Source organism: Arvicola amphibius, chromosome 9, assembly GCF_903992535.2.
Source record: "Arvicola amphibius chromosome 9, mArvAmp1.2, whole genome shotgun sequence".
In the NCBI taxonomy this organism is placed as follows: domain Eukaryota; kingdom Metazoa; phylum Chordata; class Mammalia; order Rodentia; family Cricetidae; genus Arvicola; species Arvicola amphibius.
The window spans coordinates 116,642,120-116,662,645 of NC_052055.2; the positions used below are offsets into that span (position 1 = coordinate 116,642,120).

Here is a 20,526-nt window from a genome sequence, read left to right on the forward strand (position 1 = left end):
AGTGAAAAATGGCAAAAACTGGAGCAACCAAATTTCAGGATTCTCAAATCTGACTAGAAGTTTGTCATAAACCGAGAAGCATTTGGTAAAGAGAAACAGTTGAATGTTCATGAATATCTACAGTGTTATAACTTTCCCCTTTCCTATTATCTCCATCCCTCTATCACAACAGTCTCAAAAACCAACAGCCTCAAAGCCACTACAGAGACGACAGCTGCAAAGCCCCAACCCAGAAGAGCGCCAGCTGACCCAGCTCGTAGAACACACTTATAAGGCTACCTTCAGAACTCACCCAGCGCACAAAGAACCTTCTTCACATGTTGTTATCAAAACTGCTGGGGCTGGAGAGATGGCTCAGAGGTTAAGAGCACTGACTGCTCTTCCAGAGGTTCTGAGTTCAATTCCCAGCAACCACATGGTGGCTCACAACCATTTGTAATGAGATCTGGTGCCCTCTTCTGGTCAGCAAGTATACATGCAAGCAGAACACTGTATAAGTAATAAATAAATCTTTAAAAAAAAAAACTGCTGGCCTCTACTGTTTGGTTTTGTGACTACCTAAGACACTGGACAGTAGTTTGAGCAAATAATAACCTAAAAATATCCCCTAAAGCTTACAAGGAAAGCAGAGGAATGGGTTTGAAGAACCCTGACACGTTCCTAGAAAGCTAGGGGGCCATATCCATCAGAGTTCAAGGTTCTACGGACGCCTGGTCGGTCCTGAGCACTCATAGAGTTGACTCAGAGATGAAATATAAGTGGGAAGCAAGTGAGGGCTAAGGCTAGTAGGTTACAAACTGGCAGGTTAAAGGCTGAGACGTGACAAAACTGCCCGCTGCACAGCAGAAAAGTCAGTAAGCAAATCAAAAACTACATCAGTAAGAGCCTGCAACAGCAACACATTTGGGAGAGGAAAAGAATCCAATTTTTGGAGTTACCACATTATAGTACTTAAAAGTAGAGTTTTCAGCCAGGCATAATGGCACATGCCTATAATCTCATTTGAGAGGTAGAAAGGGGGATTAGGAATTCAAGATCATTCTTGAGTAAAAAAATCAAGTTTGAGGGCCAGCCTATGCTACATGAAATCCTGAGAGAGAGAAAGAGAGAGAGAGAGAGAGAGAGAGAGAGAGAATTTTCAACAAATTATGACACAAGAAAGCATAGCTCACTTATGGGGGAAGCACTCACAAGAATTGCTTCTATATTGGATTTACAAGATAAAAAATCTTAAATAATTTATCTTAAATATGTTTAAATAACAAAAGAATCACATTAAGGACAGAAAGCCATCAGAAATCCACCAAAAGTTATTGTAACTGAGAAAACCCTCACATGTGTTAATAGAAAAAAATCGTTAAGATGGCAATATTCCATGTTTTAGTCCTTATTTATTTATTTATTTATTTATTGAGGCAGGGTCTCCTTTAAAGCCTTGGCTGGCCTAGAACTCACTCTGTAGACCAGGCTAGTCCCAAACTCATAGAGATCTGCCTACCTCTGCCTCCTGAATGCTGGGATTAAAGGCCTGAGCCACCACAACCCCCTCTCCCTCTCTCCCTCCCTCCCTCTCTCTCTCTCTCTCTCCTCTCTCTCTCTCTCTCTCTCCCTCCCTCCCTCCCTCTGTTTTTTATTTATTTATTTTTTTTAAAATTTATCTTTTCTCATTTTACATGTCAAATACAGTTCCCACTTCCTCCACCTTCCCTCCCCCATTTCACCCCCCCATCCACTCCTCAGAGAGGTAAGGCTTCCCATGGGGAGCGTCTCTTAGAGCATTTTGTGTTGCTCTTTACAAAAGAGCTGAAGTTGGGTAACTTATAAAGAGCTTCTTTGACTCCTGATTCTGGTGTCTACAAGCGCCAACCAGCATGAAGCCTGTTCCCTGGCTATCCCGCCCCCATAGTCCTTTCCACCACCCCACCCGCCCCCCAGGCATGGCAGAGAAGCACAAAGGAAGCTGCCCTGAGCACAAAGGGCACACGTGAGAGAAGGAAGGAGATTCACAGGCGTCAGCAGCTCTCATAACAACTTGCCTTTTCAGCACCTCCTCTGAGAAAGTGATCCTAGATAAAAAGTATTAACCCCACCACGGACCTAATTACCTGCTGCTGGTCCCTAAGTCTGAGAGTCCACCAGCCCACAGCACAGCAGCGACATCACCACCACACTAGGGACTGGCTTCAGACTTGCTATACAGACAAAGATGACCCTGAACTCCTGACCCCCCTGCCTCCACTTCCCAAGTACTGGAATTATAGGTGGACACTGCCATCTTGCTTTACATGGTGGAAACTGAACCCAAAGCTCCATGAACTGTAGGCAAGCACTCTACCATCTGCACTGAGTCCCCAGGCCCCCAGACGATCTTAAGAACACACAGGCAGAGAACTCACTTGTTCCAGTGAACTATAGTAATCAAAGCTGTGTGAGCCAGGCTTGGTAGGAAAGACTGAATCCCAGCTGCTTAAGAAGCTGAAGCAGGAGGTTCACAAGTTCAAGACCTTCTTGTTCAATAAGGTAAGTTCAAGGTCAACCTGGGCAATCTAGTGGACAAACGTCTCAAAACAAACAAAAACCTAAAAAGAGGATGAGGAATATAATTGCTTATTAGAATGCTGAAGGCCCTAAATTTAATCCATAGGACCACACAAACACACACACAAAAAAAAATTCAGGTAAGTCCTTTCCTATAACAATCTTATAGAACACTCCTGTGTTCCCTATAACTAATCTTATAGAACACTGCCTATGGTTTCCTTCTAACAGTTTGTCCATGTTTTAAACTGGGGTGTTTGATCCACATGTGAGCTGTATAAATATAAGATATATGGGCATATAGAGCAATGGGACAGAATTAAAAGTCCAGAAATAAACTCAATATTAGAGTCAACTGACTTATTTTTACAGCAGTGCTCACAGCATTCAGTAGGGAGTGGTCTCTTCAACAACTAGGACTAGACACTGTATTCAACTAGATAATGCAGGCAGAACAAAGAACTTCAACTCCTCTACACATCAAGTACAAAAAAGTAACTGAAAGTTAGGCAGTGGTGGCGCATGCCTTTGATCCCAGCCCTCGGGAGCAGAGGCAGGTGGACTGCAGTGAGTTCAAGGCCAGCCTGGTCTACAGAGCGAGTTCCAGGACAGGTTCCAAAGCTACAGAGAAACCCTGTCTCGAAAAACAAAAAACAAAAAAAAAGTAACTGAAAATAGGCAGGCATATATATGGTACATACATGTAACCCCAGTTACTCCAGAGCTGAGACAGAAGAAGCATCATGAGTTTTGAGACTAACCTGGGTGCATAGTGGGGGGCAGGGGGAGGCTGAGAGACTTTCAGAATAAAACAAAGATATAAATCATTATGGCCTGAGATTAACCATTGTTGTCTTCTAGATTGGCTGCTTTGATTGTTTAAATCGTCATGACCTGGGATTAAACATTATTGTATTTTTGTCTGTTCTCTTATAGTTCTAGAAGTGAACCCAGGTCCCGTGGAATGCTAAAAAAGCATTCGACTACTGAGCTACACTACCAACCCAACATTGGTATCTTAAGTGGCAAAGCACTCGCAACAAAAGGAAGGGGAGGTATGGGTGGAGGGGAGGGGAGGGAAGGGGAAGAAGGAGGGGAGGGAAGGGGGAGTAGGAGGGGAGGAGATGGAAATTTTTAAATATAAAAAAATAAACCATAAAAAAAAGAAAAAAAAGGAACAAACAGGCAAACTAAATTTCACCAAAATTAAAATCTTTTGTGGATCAAAAGACACTATGAAGAAAATACTATTACAGTTGGAGAAAAAGTATAGATGGGAAAACTGGATACACATGCAAAAGAATAAAATTAGGTCCACAGCTATCACCCTGCACAAAAATTTGATCCAAGTGGATCGAAGACCTCAATTTGAAACCTGGAATGCTAAAACTGCCATGAGAAAACATAGGCTGGACCCTAGAAGGCACAGTATAGGAAAGACTTCCCAAATATGTCTCTATTTGCCTAGGAATTAGGCCAACAATTGACAAGTGGAACTTCACAAAACTAAAAACTTTTTCTATACAGCTAAGGAACAGCCAATTAAGTGAAAAAGAAGCCCACAGGGTGGGACAGAATCTCTGTCAACTATCCATGTGACAGAGGATTCATATCCAAAATATACAAAAAACCAAAAAATGGTCCAAATTAAAACTGAACTAGGCTGAGGGTGTGAGAGTGAGACAGCTGGCCACGCCCCTCATCTGCCATGTGGTGGTGAGGGCAGGGCAAGGGAAAGAAGCCCTCCACCCCCCACTTCAACGCCTAAGGCAGGGAGAAAGCTGACCCTGAGGTCACAAGAGCCTAAGAAGGAGAGAGTTGCCCCTGTCCCCCGCAGCTGCAACACTCAGGAGAGCAGACCCTGCACCTGGGCAGCACAACAGAGCCAATCCTGTTGGCGGAGGTGAGAGTGAGCCAGCCCTGAAGTTGTGAGCATGGAAGAGCTGTCCCCATTACTCATCTGTCATGTGATGGCATGGGCGAGGGAGTGGGGGGAGGCCTTCCCCAATCCCAAACCCGGCCCATTGATGCCTAAGCAGTTAGGAGATCATGCCCTGAGGTCATAAGAGCTGCAGCTGTCCCTGTCCTTCCCCAGCTACAGCCCTGTGCCCCTACACATGCCTGGGCAACACAGTAGAGCTGGCCTGAAGGTGTAACAAGTTTGGGAGAGCTGACCCAGAGGCTGTGAAAGCAGGAGACTGGCCCCGCCCCTTGGTCACAGCTGCAAGGGATGAAGTAGCCAGGGCAATACTGGAGAACTCATCCTGGTGTGAGGACAAGGGAGAGCTGACTGGCTGATCAACCTTGCAACTACCCAGGCCCAGCACCAGGGATATGAGTTGGCCCACCCCAATATCCAGCCCATCTGTGATCTGCTGGATATGGCCTGGCATGCAGATCCAAAGTTGCAGGATCTCCACAACACAGGGCAATAGGAAAACCAAGAGGAGTCCCAGTAAGGGCCCAGCATCGATACTGTAGCAGAAACCACCAGAGGCCTCGAACCTGACCAATGACCCTTTGCAATGAACACCTGCACGTTAAGCTATCTGGATAAAAGGGTTTACTGCAAGACTCACTGTGTCACACTGCAGCTTCCAAGATGAGACTGCTTTTTCCTTTTCATTTTCTGTTTGCTTTTGTTTTTCTCCTTTTAGTTTTCTCTTAAATTTTATTTTATTTTATTTAGGGGATCGGGGAGCCTGCAAGGGCAGTGGGTGGATATGAAGGGACAGAGAAATGAATGGGATGGAGATGAATGATATGAAAGACACAAAGAATAAACAAAATTTTAAAAAATCAATCAACCAAAATGGGCTAGGACAAGTTGAAGAGGGGGGATGTAACAGAATATATTGTATAACTTTTTATAATGGGCTAGGGATCTGAACAGAGAGCTCTCAACAGAAGAATTTTTTTTTAAATGGCTAAGAAACACCTGAAAAAGTGTTCGTCATTCTTAGCAATTAGGGAAATGTAAACTAAAACAACTTTGAGATTTTGCCTCATTCCAGTCATAATGGCTAAGATCGGCAAAACAACTGACAAGTGCTGGATAGGATATAGGAAAGGAGACCCTCATTCACCGTAGGCAGTGCTGGATAGGATGTAGGAAAGGAGACCCTCACAGTAGGCAGTGCTGGATAGGATGTAGGAAAGGAGACCCTCTTTCACTGTAGGTAGTGCTGCAAACTGGTGTAGCCACTCCAGAAATCAGTATGGAGAGTCCTCAAGAAATAAATCTGCTGTACGACCCAGCTATACCATTCCTTGACATATGCTCCAAAACACTCCACACCCTACTCCACCAACACTTAATCGGCAACATTCATTCATTGCTGCCCTAGTCACAGTGATAATGAAAACGTGTTACATACACACAGTGGAATACTATTCAGCTGTAAAGAAAAATAAAACCATGGAATTTGCAGGTAAGTTGGCGGACCTTGAAAAGATTCTACTGAAGGAGATAACCAGACCCAGCAAATCAAACAGGTATCAGCTCCACATCTTCAGATAGAAACATAGTTCTCACCCCTCATCATAGAAGCTTCTTGGCAGGGAGGTGGTAGTGCTCGTCTTTAGCCACAGCACTCGGGAGGCAGGGGCAGCAGGATCTCTGTGAGCTCAAGGCCAGCCTGGTCTACAGAGTGAGTTCCAGGACAGCCAGGGCTACACAGAGAAACCTTGTCTCAAAACAAACAAAAAAGCTTCTCTTCATAGCAAATAGAGATCATTACAGAAAAACCACAAATAGACACAACGCAAAGATCGTCAGATGCAGGGAGTGCAGCCCCAACAGTTACATCTTCAACATAACTCCGGTACCCAAGTTCAGGGAACATTGCAGAATAGGGGCTGAAAAGATTGTAGGTGCCAGAAGACCAGAAGTCTGATGGGAGGCTGTGTCTCCTAGAAATGGCTGCCTAAACAGGACCTAAACAACAATATCAATAATATCAATAGATATGCTTACTCAGAGGGAGGGCTATCTCAGGGTGTCCCACCCTTGGACAAAAAAACTATAGGCAATTAATGACACTGAGAGAGGGAGAATTAGCCTCTTCTGGAGACAAGCCCTGTATTGGTTATCCAAAACAAGTAGTAAGCCCTGAAATCATATACACACAAACAATAAAAACAGGCTCAGCAAACTATATTTATATAGTAGTACACCTCAAAGTAATAGAAGCTAGCAATTCGACAGGTAGACAAGGAGGAACATGATTGGGACAGAGAAAGCAAAATGAAGGAAATAATGTGACCATGATTTAATTTATTAAGTGTAAGAAGAGAAAATACTGCAGCACACACATGGGGTAAGGGGCTAGTGGAGAGGGCTCCTGTGACGCAGCAGTAAGAGGACAAATGCTCCAGTTTTAGAGTGGGTGACAGGAGTTGAGCAGAGTCTCTGGGTCGGGACAGACATTAGAGCAAACAGCTCCCAATGTGTCTATCGCAAGTGTGAGAGTGAGAGCTGCTTTCTAGAAGGACTCTGACCTTGAAGAATCATTATGGAAAGCAGTAAAGAATCTTTGTGGAAAGCACTGATTGCTTTCCGTGATGTGTAGAATTATTTTTCTGAATGGGCGTTACAGCCTTGGCATGACCTTGGTCACAAGACGCCTCTGGCACACCTGAGGCTCTTGGATTACTGTGCATTACAAAGGATACACAGTAAAGGACTGACATCATGAGGGCATGAGATGCTTTCCTTAGAGAGACATATGGGTTAAATTAGGGACTTTGATATGAGAAAATACCCAAAAAACAACTTTGTTAACAATCAATAAATATGCCTTTGTACGGCTGTTCAGGGTTCAGTTCATCATGAGTTGACTTGCCTGCTGCCACACAGGCCTTAACATTTCATCTTGGAGTGACCTCTTTCTTCGACTGACCCACACAACGCAGAGCACCCCAACAGGTAAAACACTGGACAGCCAGTTCTCCAAAGAAAATGTACAAATGGTTTATAAGTACATGGACAGGTATTCACTACCATTAGTCATCAGAGAATGCTAATTCATACCATAAAGTGAGATACCACCTCCTACCCGCTCAAATATTATGATTTAAAAAACTGGAAAATAAAAAGGTTCAAGAGGCTATGGAGAATCTGGAACCTCATACACTGCTGATGGAAATGTAAAATGGTGTAGCATTTCTGAAAAAAACATTTTAGAAGCTCATCAAAAACAACTAAACAAAGAGCTGACCCAGCAACTTTACTCCTAGGTGTAAACCCAAAAAACTAAGAAAAAAAAAACGTGTACATGGTCAGTCATAATAGACTCATAAGTCTCAGAATAGGAAAAAAAAAAAAAACCAAAAGCAAAAGAGAAAATAATCCAAATGTCCACCTAGGGGTAACTGGACACATAAAATACTTTGGCTATAAACCAAGGAATGAAACACTACGACACACTACAGCATGAAAGAAGTTTTAAAATACTGCACTAAATAAAAGAAAATGGGCACACAAGACCACATGTCATACGATTCCATTCAGGCAAAATGTCTCTAGTAGTCAAATCTCTCGAGACATAAAATAAGCTAAAAGGAGCCAATGATGGGAGGGAAAAAGAACAAGAAGTTAATATTAACGTGCAAGAAGCTTGGGGGGGTGTTGTTTTTTATTTGTTGTTGTTGTTTGAGACAGGGTTTCTCTGTGCAGCCCTGGTTGTCCTGTAGACCCGGCTGGCTCTGCCTCCCGAGTGCTACAATTAAAGGTCTTTGCCATCACACCCAGTTTTCCTAGAGATAATGAAAAGATTCAGAATTATGGAGAGATGACGGTTGAATACACTATAAGTACGCCAAAGCTACAGAACTGTAAAAGTTAAAAGGATGAATTCTGTCGGTTATACCAAAAACGTTTTGATTAACTGGAAAACAGTGAAATAAAAATATGTTTAGGGAAAATCTAAAGTAGTAAACAGCAGCTGAGCTGAACTGAGACCATCTACAGAAGACTCCGCACAGCAGAAACAGTCCTAGAAGGAAGTGAGACATCAGCGGACAGGGAAGAGCAAGGCGACACCAAGATGAATCAAAGCTTTAGGGAGAGCTGGACGGTGGTGGCGCACGCCTTTAATCTCAGCACTCGGGAGGCAGAGGCAGGCGGATCTCTGTGAGTTCGAGGCCAGCCTGGTCTACAAGAGCTAGTTCCAGGACAGGCTCCAAAGCTACTGAGAAACCGTCTCGAAATAAAATTAAAACAAAAAAAAGTTTAATCGAGGTAAAGGGGTAAAGGGTGTCCCGTTATCTGGAGGGCCTATTACACACTGTCTGACCGTGATAACTACTAAAAGGAAGAAAGCTAGAACAGAGCTCCCAGTATATGGGAGAGGCTGGGGAAAACCAAACGATGTTTTTCAAAATCACAATATCAATTCTAAATGGGAGAAAAATCAACACTGAAAATGTAATGTAAGATAAATATACAGGACTATGAAATTAAATTCAAATATGTCAGTAATTACATTTAATGTAAATAAACTGAATGTTCCAAGAAAAAGACAAAAATTGTCAAATTAGATGAAAAAAAATCTAACAAACTCCTTCCTTCCAAGAGAGATATTTAAAATCTCAGAGCATCAACAAAGATATTTTGTAGATATGAGACTAAAACGATCATGTCTGGCTATATGAACACAATACACACCCACCATAAAGGCAAACACTGGACTAGAGATGAGCAAGACCGAAAAAGCAGATTGTTAAGAAGACCAAGTGAGCTAAGTGTGCTGCCGATCTCAGCACATGGGCCGTAGAGCAGCAGGTCAGGATGGGCTAAGGCCAGCCTGAGCTTCAAAAGACTTGGCCTCAAAAGTGAAAAAAAAAAACAATTTTAAATCTGCATCTTCCTAATAATATGGCCTCAAATATTATGTGTGTGTGTGTGCATGTATAACACCTCTACATGGAGAAATAGGGCCATCCATAACAATAATGAGATCATCTTGGTAACAGATATAACAACCAGACTTAAACTAATAAGAAAACAGCTATGATTAATATGTTTACAACTTAGTTAAATATAACGTGTAACACTTTGAACTTAATTTTTTCAAATATACAGGAATATCTTTCAAAAATATATCAGCAAATTTCAAAGGATAAAACTCATAGAAAGTAAAATTTTGTTTTGTTTTGGTTTGTTTTGGTTTTTCAAGACAGGACTTTGATGTAGCCCTGGCTGTCCTAAAACTCACTCTGTAGACCAGGCTGGACTTGAACTGCCTGCCTCTGCCTCCTGAGTGTTAGGATTAAAGGCGTATGCCACCACACCTGACTGAAAGTGAACAATTAACTATCTGAAAAACAAAATAAGAAAATAGTGTGTCGGGAATGTCTCAATAGTGTTATGAATTATTACCTGTCAGTCAAAGGAAAAAAATCATAATGGAAATTATAAAACATATAAAAACAAATCAAACTCTGTAAGATACAGTGGAAGTATTATCTACTAGGAAATATATCACCTTATGCACATATATTAGAAAAATAGAAAAACTACGGATTACTTAAAGTATACATCTCAGATTAAAAGATGAAAGGAAGAAAAACTGGAACCTAGCTTCACTCACAGCGGGGATGCACGAGTCTCAAAGAGAAAACTCAAGTCACCAGAATCCAACCACACATCACAAGAACAAGGTGGCACAACAGCTATGTTTCCACAGTGGCAAGATTATTCGGATTTTTTTTCATTCTGCTTTTAATGCTGTTCCTTATTCATAATACTTTAAGATTATGAAAATATTTTTAGTAATTAATATTCTGCTGATCTCCCTCTTCATGAGGTCAACCAGTTAATAAATGGCAAGAACGAGGCAGGCTCTGAACAGCCATTTTGTCTGAGTAATACAAGCCCACAACACCTTATATGTCTTACTGTCTCTATTCAAATGCCCGGAAACAATTGACAGATAGGTATATAAAAAGATTTACAAAGACAGGAAGTGATGAAAATGGCCAGCTTTTTCCCAAATATTAAGTGAGTGTCTCATATATACACACCTATAAATAGAATCTATATTGTACTTTAATGAATAATTTAAAAGCACTTTGCAAACAGGGTTAAGAAAACAGGAACCTAAATGCTCAAAAATCAATGCTTCTATCCTATTCCAACCTGGCAAGTTATAGGAACAGACATTTAAATTAGACGGTATTGTTTGGAAATGTTGCAAGCTAGATAGAAAGGAATCAAAAGGTTTAAAAACTTTGGCCTCAATACATGATAATTCTGTATAGAATATTTACCAAAGCTTAAATACTGCAGAAAGTAAATTAAATTTTCAGTTATAAGAAAGTTGTTTAATATACTGAAATATCCACTGGAATAGCATGTAGCCATTTATAACCATATTTCAGAAGGTTACCCATGATAGGGTGGAAGTTATGATTTAGAAGAAAATTTACTCATTTGTTTGTTTGTTGTTGTTTTTTTTTTTTGGTGTGGCAGAAAGAACACATAATCTCATGAATGCTAAACATACATTATACCACTAGGCTACAATCCAAGGCCTAAAGGAAAAAAATTATTCATGGACTATGTTATGGAATGAATCACAACTACTTTAAGAATGCCTGGTATATCATACACCAGAGAGGGGGAAGGAGAGAGGAAGAGGGTGAAAAGTGTTGGATATCTTTTGATGATTATCTACTTTTCTTCTTGTTTAATTTTTCTGAACAAAGCATCCATATTACTTTATAGGTAGGAAAATGTTTCTTAAATATAAACTACCTCAAATAGATTGACTCCAGCAATCCAAATGTATTTGTAGTGGGTCTAACTAGGGGAAGGGTGCCAGCAGGCAGACGTCTCCACGTTCGTTTTCTATGGCTGTATAGGCTGTGACAAACTTAGAAGCTCAAACAATATACCCGTATCATCTCACCACCTTTGTGAGTCATGAGCCTATGCAGGCTTAACTGACCCTCAAGTAGGGACTCGCAGGGCTGCTGATCAGGCTGCTCTCTCACCTGAAGATGGAACCAGTGTGTGTGCTGGGCTGGGGCAGGGGTCTGTTTAAGTAATTAACAGATTTTGTTTCCCTGAACTAAGTATTCCCTGCTTCTGACTATTGGTTCTGAGTCCACCAGGAGGTGGACTCAGGAGGCTCTAATGTATCCTCCCTAGCTTTCCTACCTACTTCATCAAGTTAAAAAAAAAAAAAAAAAAAAAAAAAAAAAGGCCGGGCGGTGGTGGCGGCGCATGCCTTTAATCCCAGCACTCAGGAGGCAGAGACAGGCGGATCTCTGAGTTCGAGGCCAGCCTGGTCTACAAAAGCTAGTTCCAGGACAGGCTCTAGAAACTACAGGGAAACCCTGTCTTGAAAAAACCAAAAAAAAAAAAAAAAAAAAAAAAAAAAAAAGAGCCTACAAATCAAATCCCCAAGAAGATGGTATTCTATAACACAACACAAAAGGGACACTGTCACATTGGCCATATTCTGTGGTCTAGAAGAAAGTCACAGGCTCTACCCACATTCACCAAAAGGGATTTTTTTTTTCCTTTTGGGGATGAGTGGCCCACCTTAACTACATCCAGCTTTTTGTAAAGAGCTCAGGCAAAGGAGGGAAGTATGTGCTTGCATCTGAAGCTCTCCGCTCAGCTGACCACAAAGAAAAGAGCCCTGCTCTGTGCATTGCAAAGGCAGGACAGCGCTGTAAGAGGAGACGCAAGAGCTCACTAAGGGTCAGAGTGAGCACGGAGAACCCCAACAAGGAGTCCAGCAGGGGTACTCACCTTGAAAGAAGGTTAAGATATAGATATAGGGAAAGAGAAAGGGGCGCTTTTCTCTATAGAAATGCAGCATGCCCAGGACAAGTTTTAGAAAGGGAAAGAATGATGTTCCCTGAAGGTCCAAACATAAACCCTGGGTTTAGTCCCCAGGTGATGGTACCAGGATGTGCTGTGGTGGTGAGCCCACACAGTGCATTGTGAGACCAGGGTTTCTCGTTCTCAGCGGGAAGACATGGCACTGGCTTCATATGGCAAATGCTGACACCATGATATACTTACATATCACAGGCCCACACCCAAGGGACCATCTATTCTTGGGATTAAATCTCCAAAATCGTGAACCAAAGTAAATCTCTCTCTACTGCATACGGAGTTATCACACTCGGCATAGAGATGCCAAGCTGACTGACTCACGAGGTTGTGCATAAAACCACAAATCACAGATGAGGTCCAGCTTCACATTCATTGGTCTCTTATAACCAAGAAATTTGAGAGACCTAATACCATGAGCGCAACACATTAAGGGTTTGGGTGCCCTCCACAACACCAACATCCTTTAGTCTTTTCAGCACGGTGAATATTGCGAATATTTCCCAGGGTTCAGACTTCCTATACTTGACGTGAACTATTCCACTCCAGCCAAAAGTTCCAGGTTCTCCAAAGAACAGACCCAGAGCATCCGAGGAACTTCGACACAGGTGTGCGGATGCACACCTACCCAGCATGTGGGAGGCTGAGGCAGAGAGAGTATCAGTTTAAAGTCCAACTCGACTACATAGCAAGACATCAAAGAAAGGTAATTTTATCAGCTTCTGAAGTATAAAGTATGTTCCCCTTCAAAAAGTCTTCCAGGGAGGGGGAAGCACCAGCCACCCTGACACTAAACCTGAAGTGGGCAATACAGGAGAAGCTCATCACTGGCCAGTACCCCCTTATGAACATGTGTGATGACCCTAAACGAAATATTAGTATGACTCCAATATTACGGCTTAGTGTGGTACATCAGGACAAAGAAAATGTATCCCAGGAAAATTAACAATAACTTCAAAGTTAAAGATTTAAGCTCTTATTTTAGTGTAAGCATAAAAAGAAAAAACACAAAATTATCTAAATAAGTATATTTAAAACATTTAATAAAAATGTATTCCTAGTTTCTGGCACAGGGTCTCACTGTGTAGTCCAGGTTGGTCTCAAACTCCTTCTTGTCTCAGTCTCCTGAGAGCTAGGATTACACGCATCTGTCATGATGCTGAGTTGACTTTTTAAAAAAAAGTTTTCACTAAACTATTAGTAGATGAGACAATCCATAACCTAATAAAAGGAATCTACTAAAATACAAAAGCAAAGTTCATAACTAAAGCTCTAACAGGATTATTCTCAAAGTGAAAATCAATACAAGGATAATCTTACCCAATTTCTAGGAGCTTCGCCTAGTGTTCCATATAAAGTAAATAAAACAAAAAGTAAACTAAGGACTATAAAGAAAGAAATTATCATTATGTAGAAACATACCACAAAAAAAAAGATTATGCATAGTGGTGCATGCCTTTAATCCCAGCACTCGAGAGAGGCAGATGGATCTCTGAGTTCAAGACCAGTCTGGTCTACAGAGTGAGTTCCAGGACAGCCAGGGCCACACAGAGAAATCCTGTCTTAAGCAAAAACAAAAGAAAAACAAACCAGAAAATTCATCCACACCATGTGAGAAACTCAGTGTGTTTCAAAAGTAGCATTGCAGATCACTGGGGATGGGTGGTAATAAACGGTAATAACACTATTAGTTAGGCATTTGAAATCAAATCTCTATCTCACAATCCATACAAAAATGAATTCCAAGTAAAATATAAAAGCCAAATATTTCAACATTTTTAAAAGACTGTCTTATGGTCTTGAAGTTACACAGATTTCTCAAATAAGAGCCAATAACTACAAGTCGTAAAGAAAAGATTGATGAATTTGACTACATTAGAATTAATTATCTATTCATCAAATCAATATCTTTTTAAAGAATAAGGAATGGGACAAAAGTAGAATCAGAAATATTATAAAGAACTTCAGGAAAGGTACAAGGACATAAGCCAGCCATAAGTAGATGAACAAGGTAAGATTACAACTGATAGGAAAGACAATCCATGCAGTGAAAGATGGAGGAGGGGTAGTAAAGGTCCTCAGACTCACACTAGTGATCAAGGAAATGCAAATTCCAACAGGAAGATATTGCCTACCTACCTGATTGGTAACAAAATACCTAAAGATTGAAGAATTCCCGTGACTGGGAACCAAGTTTTTGAAAGTAACTGACAACAGGAGCTGTGAGCCCCAGTCTGTGTGGTGTTTACAGGCACGCTCCCAGGGGCCCAGAGCAGAGCAAAGGAGAGCCAGCGGAGCATGAAGCCCAGCAGAACAGAGGCTGAGCGAGCTGCTAGGGGGAGAAAGAAAGTGAAATTCGGGTCAGATACGGCGGCGTCAGATACTCGTATTGTCTGGGAATGCATCGAAATCTTGTTTACTTGGAACAAACTCCAAACAGTAGGGATCACCTCATCTTCTAGGCCAACCTGACTATGTGACTTCCCCCGAAACATTCCAGCAAAGAAGGCTGAAAGCCGAGACCCAAGCTGCATTGGTTTCCTAATGCTGCTATCATGGATTCCCACAGACGTATTAGCTTAAAATATCACCCTTTGCTACCCAACAGTTAGAGGTCAGTAGACAAATATGAGTCCCACTGGGCTAAAATTAGGGGCCAAGATCCTTTCTGAGACCCTTTTTCTGCCCTTTTCAGAGGCTGCTACACCCTTGGCACGTGCTGTCTTGTCGTCAAAGCTGGCGCTGGCGTCTAAAGCCTCGCCTCTCGTTCTTCTGCCTCCTCTCCCATCTTTGAGGAGGCTTGTGATCACTGTGAGCCTGCCCAGACAACCCAGGATCACTTCCTATTTTGAAACCAATTGATGAGCAACCTTTTTCTATCTGTGACCCTAATCCCCCTGCCAAGCAACATAACACATCACAGGCTCTGGGGATGAGGGCACAGTATCAGGAAGCCATCCCATCATTCTACACACCACGCAACCCCTCTCCAACTCACCCCCACATCCCACCAGAATCCCAACTCCTTGGTAAAACCCATACCCATGTCCTCCCGCTTCCGTATCAACACTGTTTTCCAATTACACTGACCTCACCTTTTCCTAATCCATCTGTGCCAGACTTACAGCTCATCCTTTAGGGCTTACCCCAAAGGCTGCTTCCTCCCTGATGCTTTCTGATGCTCCCAGCTATCATCCCGCAGCACACTCAGCGGGCTATGCATCCCAACCGCATCACAGTGAAGACACTTGCAGCCATCTGTTTACATGCTCTTTCTCAGGCCAAATGGTGAACACTTCTAGGACAAGAACTCTGTTTTCCTCCCCCAAGGGACTCCCACATCACAGCACAGGATTCAGTAAGAAATGGGTCCTTGTTTTAAGTATCTCACAGTACTCCTGGAACCCGGATGAAAAAGGAGGAGGCATCCCTGAAGTTTCCGCCACAAAAGAAATGCCGTGAGAAACGTAGGCCAGACCACTAGTTTAGGTACTTATTCCACTAACAGAAACTATCCACTCAGCTTGATGTACAACTTCCTGCCATGTGAAAGAACTTATACAAGTGACGCATACCATTTTTTATTGCTAACCTATAGAACAACTCTAAAGTAACCAACAAAATTACCCACAAGAGAAATAAAGACTTTATTGTTTACATTCTTCAAAATTATACACATAAAAGTAGACACTGCTTCAACACAAAATGAACGCCTGACAATCACCTTCCCTGGAGAGAGGCTGAGAAGTGTGAGGGTGTAGAAAGTGGCCCTGTTTAGGGACAAGCTGCCCTGCAAGCAGACACCTGTGCACACTGCAATCAAGGGTTCTTTTCGGTTGATGGTATTTATTAAGAAAACAGACACTTGTTTAATTTCAGTGCTCATTACTTGATGTCCACAGCCAGAAAACTCCCCACCGGGAGAGAAAAAGAAAAATAACTATCTTTTTCAAAGGAGAAATTGACTTGTTTTAAAGGCATCTCTCATCCAAGTTCAACAAAGCTAGCCTGTTCATTTTTTCTTTAGTAATATGAATCCCGAAATTATTTCTAACATAATTCCCAAACCCACTCTCACTGAAATGAAAGTTTGAAGGAAAGCCTAGGCGGTGAGGGAGAATACTCATGATTCAGTACCATGGACAGTGGACCCGCGCTTGCCAGTCACAGGCTCAGAGCTGCCCCAAGATTTCAGCATTTCAGCAAAGGACTAGGAGACAATTGCAACGTGTGAGCAGGTTATTTTTATTATATTCCAAAGCACCACCCTCCTCCACCACGGGGATATACAACATACATCTATACCAATCTGCTCCACTTATCTCCTTCACAATAAAGCCCTGAGGTTTCTGGGCAAACAGAAATGACTTTGCCCCTGACACATCAGTACAGCACCAGATCTCACTGAAACTTATACAGAATCCACCTTCAACTGTCGGAACTGTTTCAAGGACCTCATGGGGCTTTTACAATTTACACATGCAGCATGCTCTCTGGTATCCAACAAGACCAAAAGGACAGCCTCTTCAAGACAGCTAACAAGGCCTGGCATGGTGACACACGCCTAAGCTCATCATTTGGAACGCTGATACAGGGAGATCTTAAATTTCAGGCATGTCTAACCTGTGTCCCAGAAGCCACATGAGGCCATGAATAGCCATGAATATAGCTACATGAATGTAGCCAACACAATATCATAAACTTAAAAACATTATAATATTTTCAGTGATTATTTTGCAACTCATTTGTGAGGTTATTGCATGCAAACTTTGTAGATGATAATATTGTCTCACGGTGACATGCCTGGAACTGGGTTGCAGAACGAGATCCTTGACTAAAAAAATGACAAGATGTAACCATGACTTGTGTATTGTATGTTGTGTGCCCTTTTCTTATAAAAAGTTATAAAAATTTATCATAAATCTGTGTGAATTTTCTTCTACCTACAAATGAGCATCACAGTGGCAACACCAGCTCTGAATTCCAGATAGTGTCCAATCTTCTCAGTTATAAAGACCCTATTCTAACAAATTCATTTTACTGTTTTGTGTGTGTGTGTGTGCCCATGCATGTGCAAACACGCATGCCACAGAGTTCCTGCAGTGGTCAGAGGACAGCTCTTTCCGCCATGGTTTCCAGGGACTGAACTCAGATCATCTATCTGGCTTGCAAGGCCCATTCTAAGCCACCCCACCAGCCTGGAGACGTTTTTTCCAAAACTTATTTTAAGGTCTAACTATGTGCATGAAGTGATATGAACTCCAAAGCAGGTGTGCTGCATTAACAATGGCACCTACACACACGTGAAAGCAGCATGGCTGGAAACAGAAGGCCTCAGGTGAACAACATCTGAACTCCCAGCTAGAAGCCGCAGCTTGCTAGAGTATCTCACATCTCGAGCCATCGTGCAGAGCTTCTCCAGCCACTCTGATGCTCCCGCCATCTCCAGCGAGCACTACTCTGTACACACAAAATGGATAATAAACTGCCCTTGTTGTGGGGACTGAGGGTCAGTTCTCTGGATAGACACACCCTGCAGTTCCTCTGGAACCCAAATCACAGTTCAATCCAAAGAAGAGAAATGGGGCACAAGTTTGCCTCAGAAAGATAAGTTTTGGGAAGGCTGTGTCACAGGAATGTGTTGAGAGGGAGAGTTGGCATGCTAGCTCTTCAGCCTGGCGTCAAGGCCCCGGCACCCAGGATTCCTTTTGGTGCAGCACCCACTAAAAAGCCTCCTCAACTATTGGCTCACATACAAAGCTAAGGAGACTTGAAGGTCCATGGTGTCGAAAAGAAAAGTCGAAGGAAAATCACCTATCCTGGGACCCAACTTCATTAACTCACGAATTTCCTATACAAACAATATAGTGCAGTGAGGAAGGAAGCTAGACAGCTAAACCCTTTCAAATTAAACAAAACTCTTAGGGGAACAATAAGAAACAGGTCTAAGCACACCTCTTTCCCAAAAAAGAAAATGCAGTGATCAAAAAGAGGAACCAGCTTCTATCTGGTCTACCTGTTCTGGCTCTAATGGATGGCGCAGAAAACAGAAGGAGAGCCAAGAGAAAAGAGAGAGAGAGAGAAAGGAGACGCAGTGGAGGGGAGAGGAGAAGAGGCTGTGCCCCACCCTCGCCCCACATCTATCCTCTGAGTTTCCATTTTTCCCCTGTTCATCTCAATCACAAGACACCCGTGCAAGCCTTGCAAGTCCCAGTGAGCTCACAGCTATTGTATGCTGACCCGAAAGCCTGCTGAGTTATGTGCCCAGTGACAACTTCTGAATTTGGGTAGGCAGTGGAGAGGCCTGCGTTCTCCTGAGTGGCTCCCTGACATGGGCAAGGGCCAGGTACCATCACACTTTCACAAGGACCCTGGGCCTTGACTGAACCCTCTGGCACGACCATGCAGGGCTGGAGACTGAGCCCATCGCTGGAAACTTCCCTCTAAGACCCTGCTCTGGCCCCAGCTCCACGCCCAAGGGCCACCAGGAACCACTCTAATCTCTCTCTCTCTCTCTCTCTCTCTCTCTCTCTCTCTCTCTCTCTCTCTCTCTCTCTCTCTCTCTCTCTCTCTCCCCACCTCTGTCTCTCTCATCCCCTTGCTTTGCCTGGTACCCTCTCCTCAAGCCTGGAATCCCCTCCCTGAAGCCTGGAACCCCGCACTCAGCCCTAGAACCTCAGCCTTCAGCCGGGGAGATTCCCTGCCCTCAGTCCTGAGATCCCCACCCTCAGCCTAGGACTTCCGTCTCAGCCTGGGACCCTCGCCCTCTGCCTGGTACCCCTATCCTCTCTCCTGGGACCTCCGCCCTCAGCCTGGGACCCTCGCCTCAACCTGGGGTTCCGGCCCTAGCCCTGACATCGCCAACTTCAACCCACCGCCAGGATTCCTAACAACCCCAGCTCGGATGAAGTTTTCTGACCGCGAACTGTCCAGTACTCCGGCCTTTCGCGGGGTCTCGGCTGACCTGGGACGCAGCGTGCGAGCTAACCACCCCCCACACACACCCGCGCTGGACTCCCCCCTCCACTTCAACCGGCCGCCACTCACTCACCTGCCCCGCCACGGACAGCGAGGCCGCGGGCCAGGCGGAGCCGACGCTGCCGATCGGGTGGGGCAGAGGAGGCAGAGGAGGCAGACTCGGCGCAACGCGAAGCCCAAGGCGACCAAGCGGCGGCCGCGGCGTCTCCTAGCTCAGGCGACGGTAAGCAGAGCCTCGAGCTCTGGCCCGAGCACTGCGCGCGGCGAGGACCCGCCCTCTCCGCGCAGCCAACCACTCCCGCGCAGCCCGCCGGCTCTGGCCCCGCCCCCGCCCAAGGGCAGGGCCTGAGAAAGCGGGCGCCGGGATCCTATGGAACGGCAGGACGGTGACCAGCACGGCCAATCCGAGCGCGGGAAGCTCTCCGGCTAGAAGCCGTTTAGCGTCGAAGGGCGGTTAAGGTTGGGCGGAGCCCCACGCTGGGGCTGGAAGGAGGCGGGGCCTCTGGGTAAGCTAGTCAACTGGTGAGGGCGGGGGCAGCATGAGGGCGGGGTCTGGGGCGGGGCCTCCAGAGGGCTAGCGGGAAGGGAGTGCTACGTGGATGTGAGATGGCTGCGCGGCCTGCCTCTCCGGTGCGACCGCCTGCAGGTGCCCGCGTGTGTTTCGCACACGCGGCTAGCGGGAGACCGAAGACACCCAGTCTCGCGCTCTGGTATTCTGGGGCGGTCAGTTGGACCCACGGCCCTTAGCGACCATGCGGGCCTGATCCGTTGACCAGCAGCCCTTCGTGGGTTGCCCCTCTTGACCGGAGCCTTTGCTAGCCCATGCAGCCCAGACTGCAGAACTTGCGTCCAGGTACTCTCTCATCTGCTGGGCCTGCACACCTACCCACAAATGACTCAAGGCTGAAGGCCGGCGGAAGAAGTGGCTGTGGCAGCTATTGGACAACATGTTATTGCTATTATTACTATATTTTGTGCACCTTTCTAGAGAGGTGTCTTGCACTGTTTTGTTTTTATTAACTATGGTTTTCATCAGACTAAATAAACTATCTTTCATCTGATTACACTCTATCAGCTTAGACTTAATCCTTTCTGCACAACATGAAGGGAAGGAACCAAGCCATATTGTCATCCCATCCTTGGAACATGCTGATGAGTAA

The 20,526-nt window shown here is 44.1% G+C and overlaps 1 protein-coding gene across 5 annotated transcripts in view; it reads right to left on the reverse strand.

Moving 5' to 3' along the window:
• Positions 1-19,625, reverse strand: part of Pcbp3 (poly(rC) binding protein 3) — a 183,931-nt gene extending 164,306 nt beyond the window's left edge. For all 5 annotated transcript variants that reach the window (XM_038343760.1, XM_038343759.1, XM_038343757.1 and 2 more), the window contains exon 1: positions 19,440-19,625. The gene's annotated coding sequence lies outside the window, so the exon portion shown is untranslated. The remainder of the gene's footprint in view (positions 1-19,439) is intronic.
• Positions 19,626-20,526: the final 901 nt, after the last annotated feature.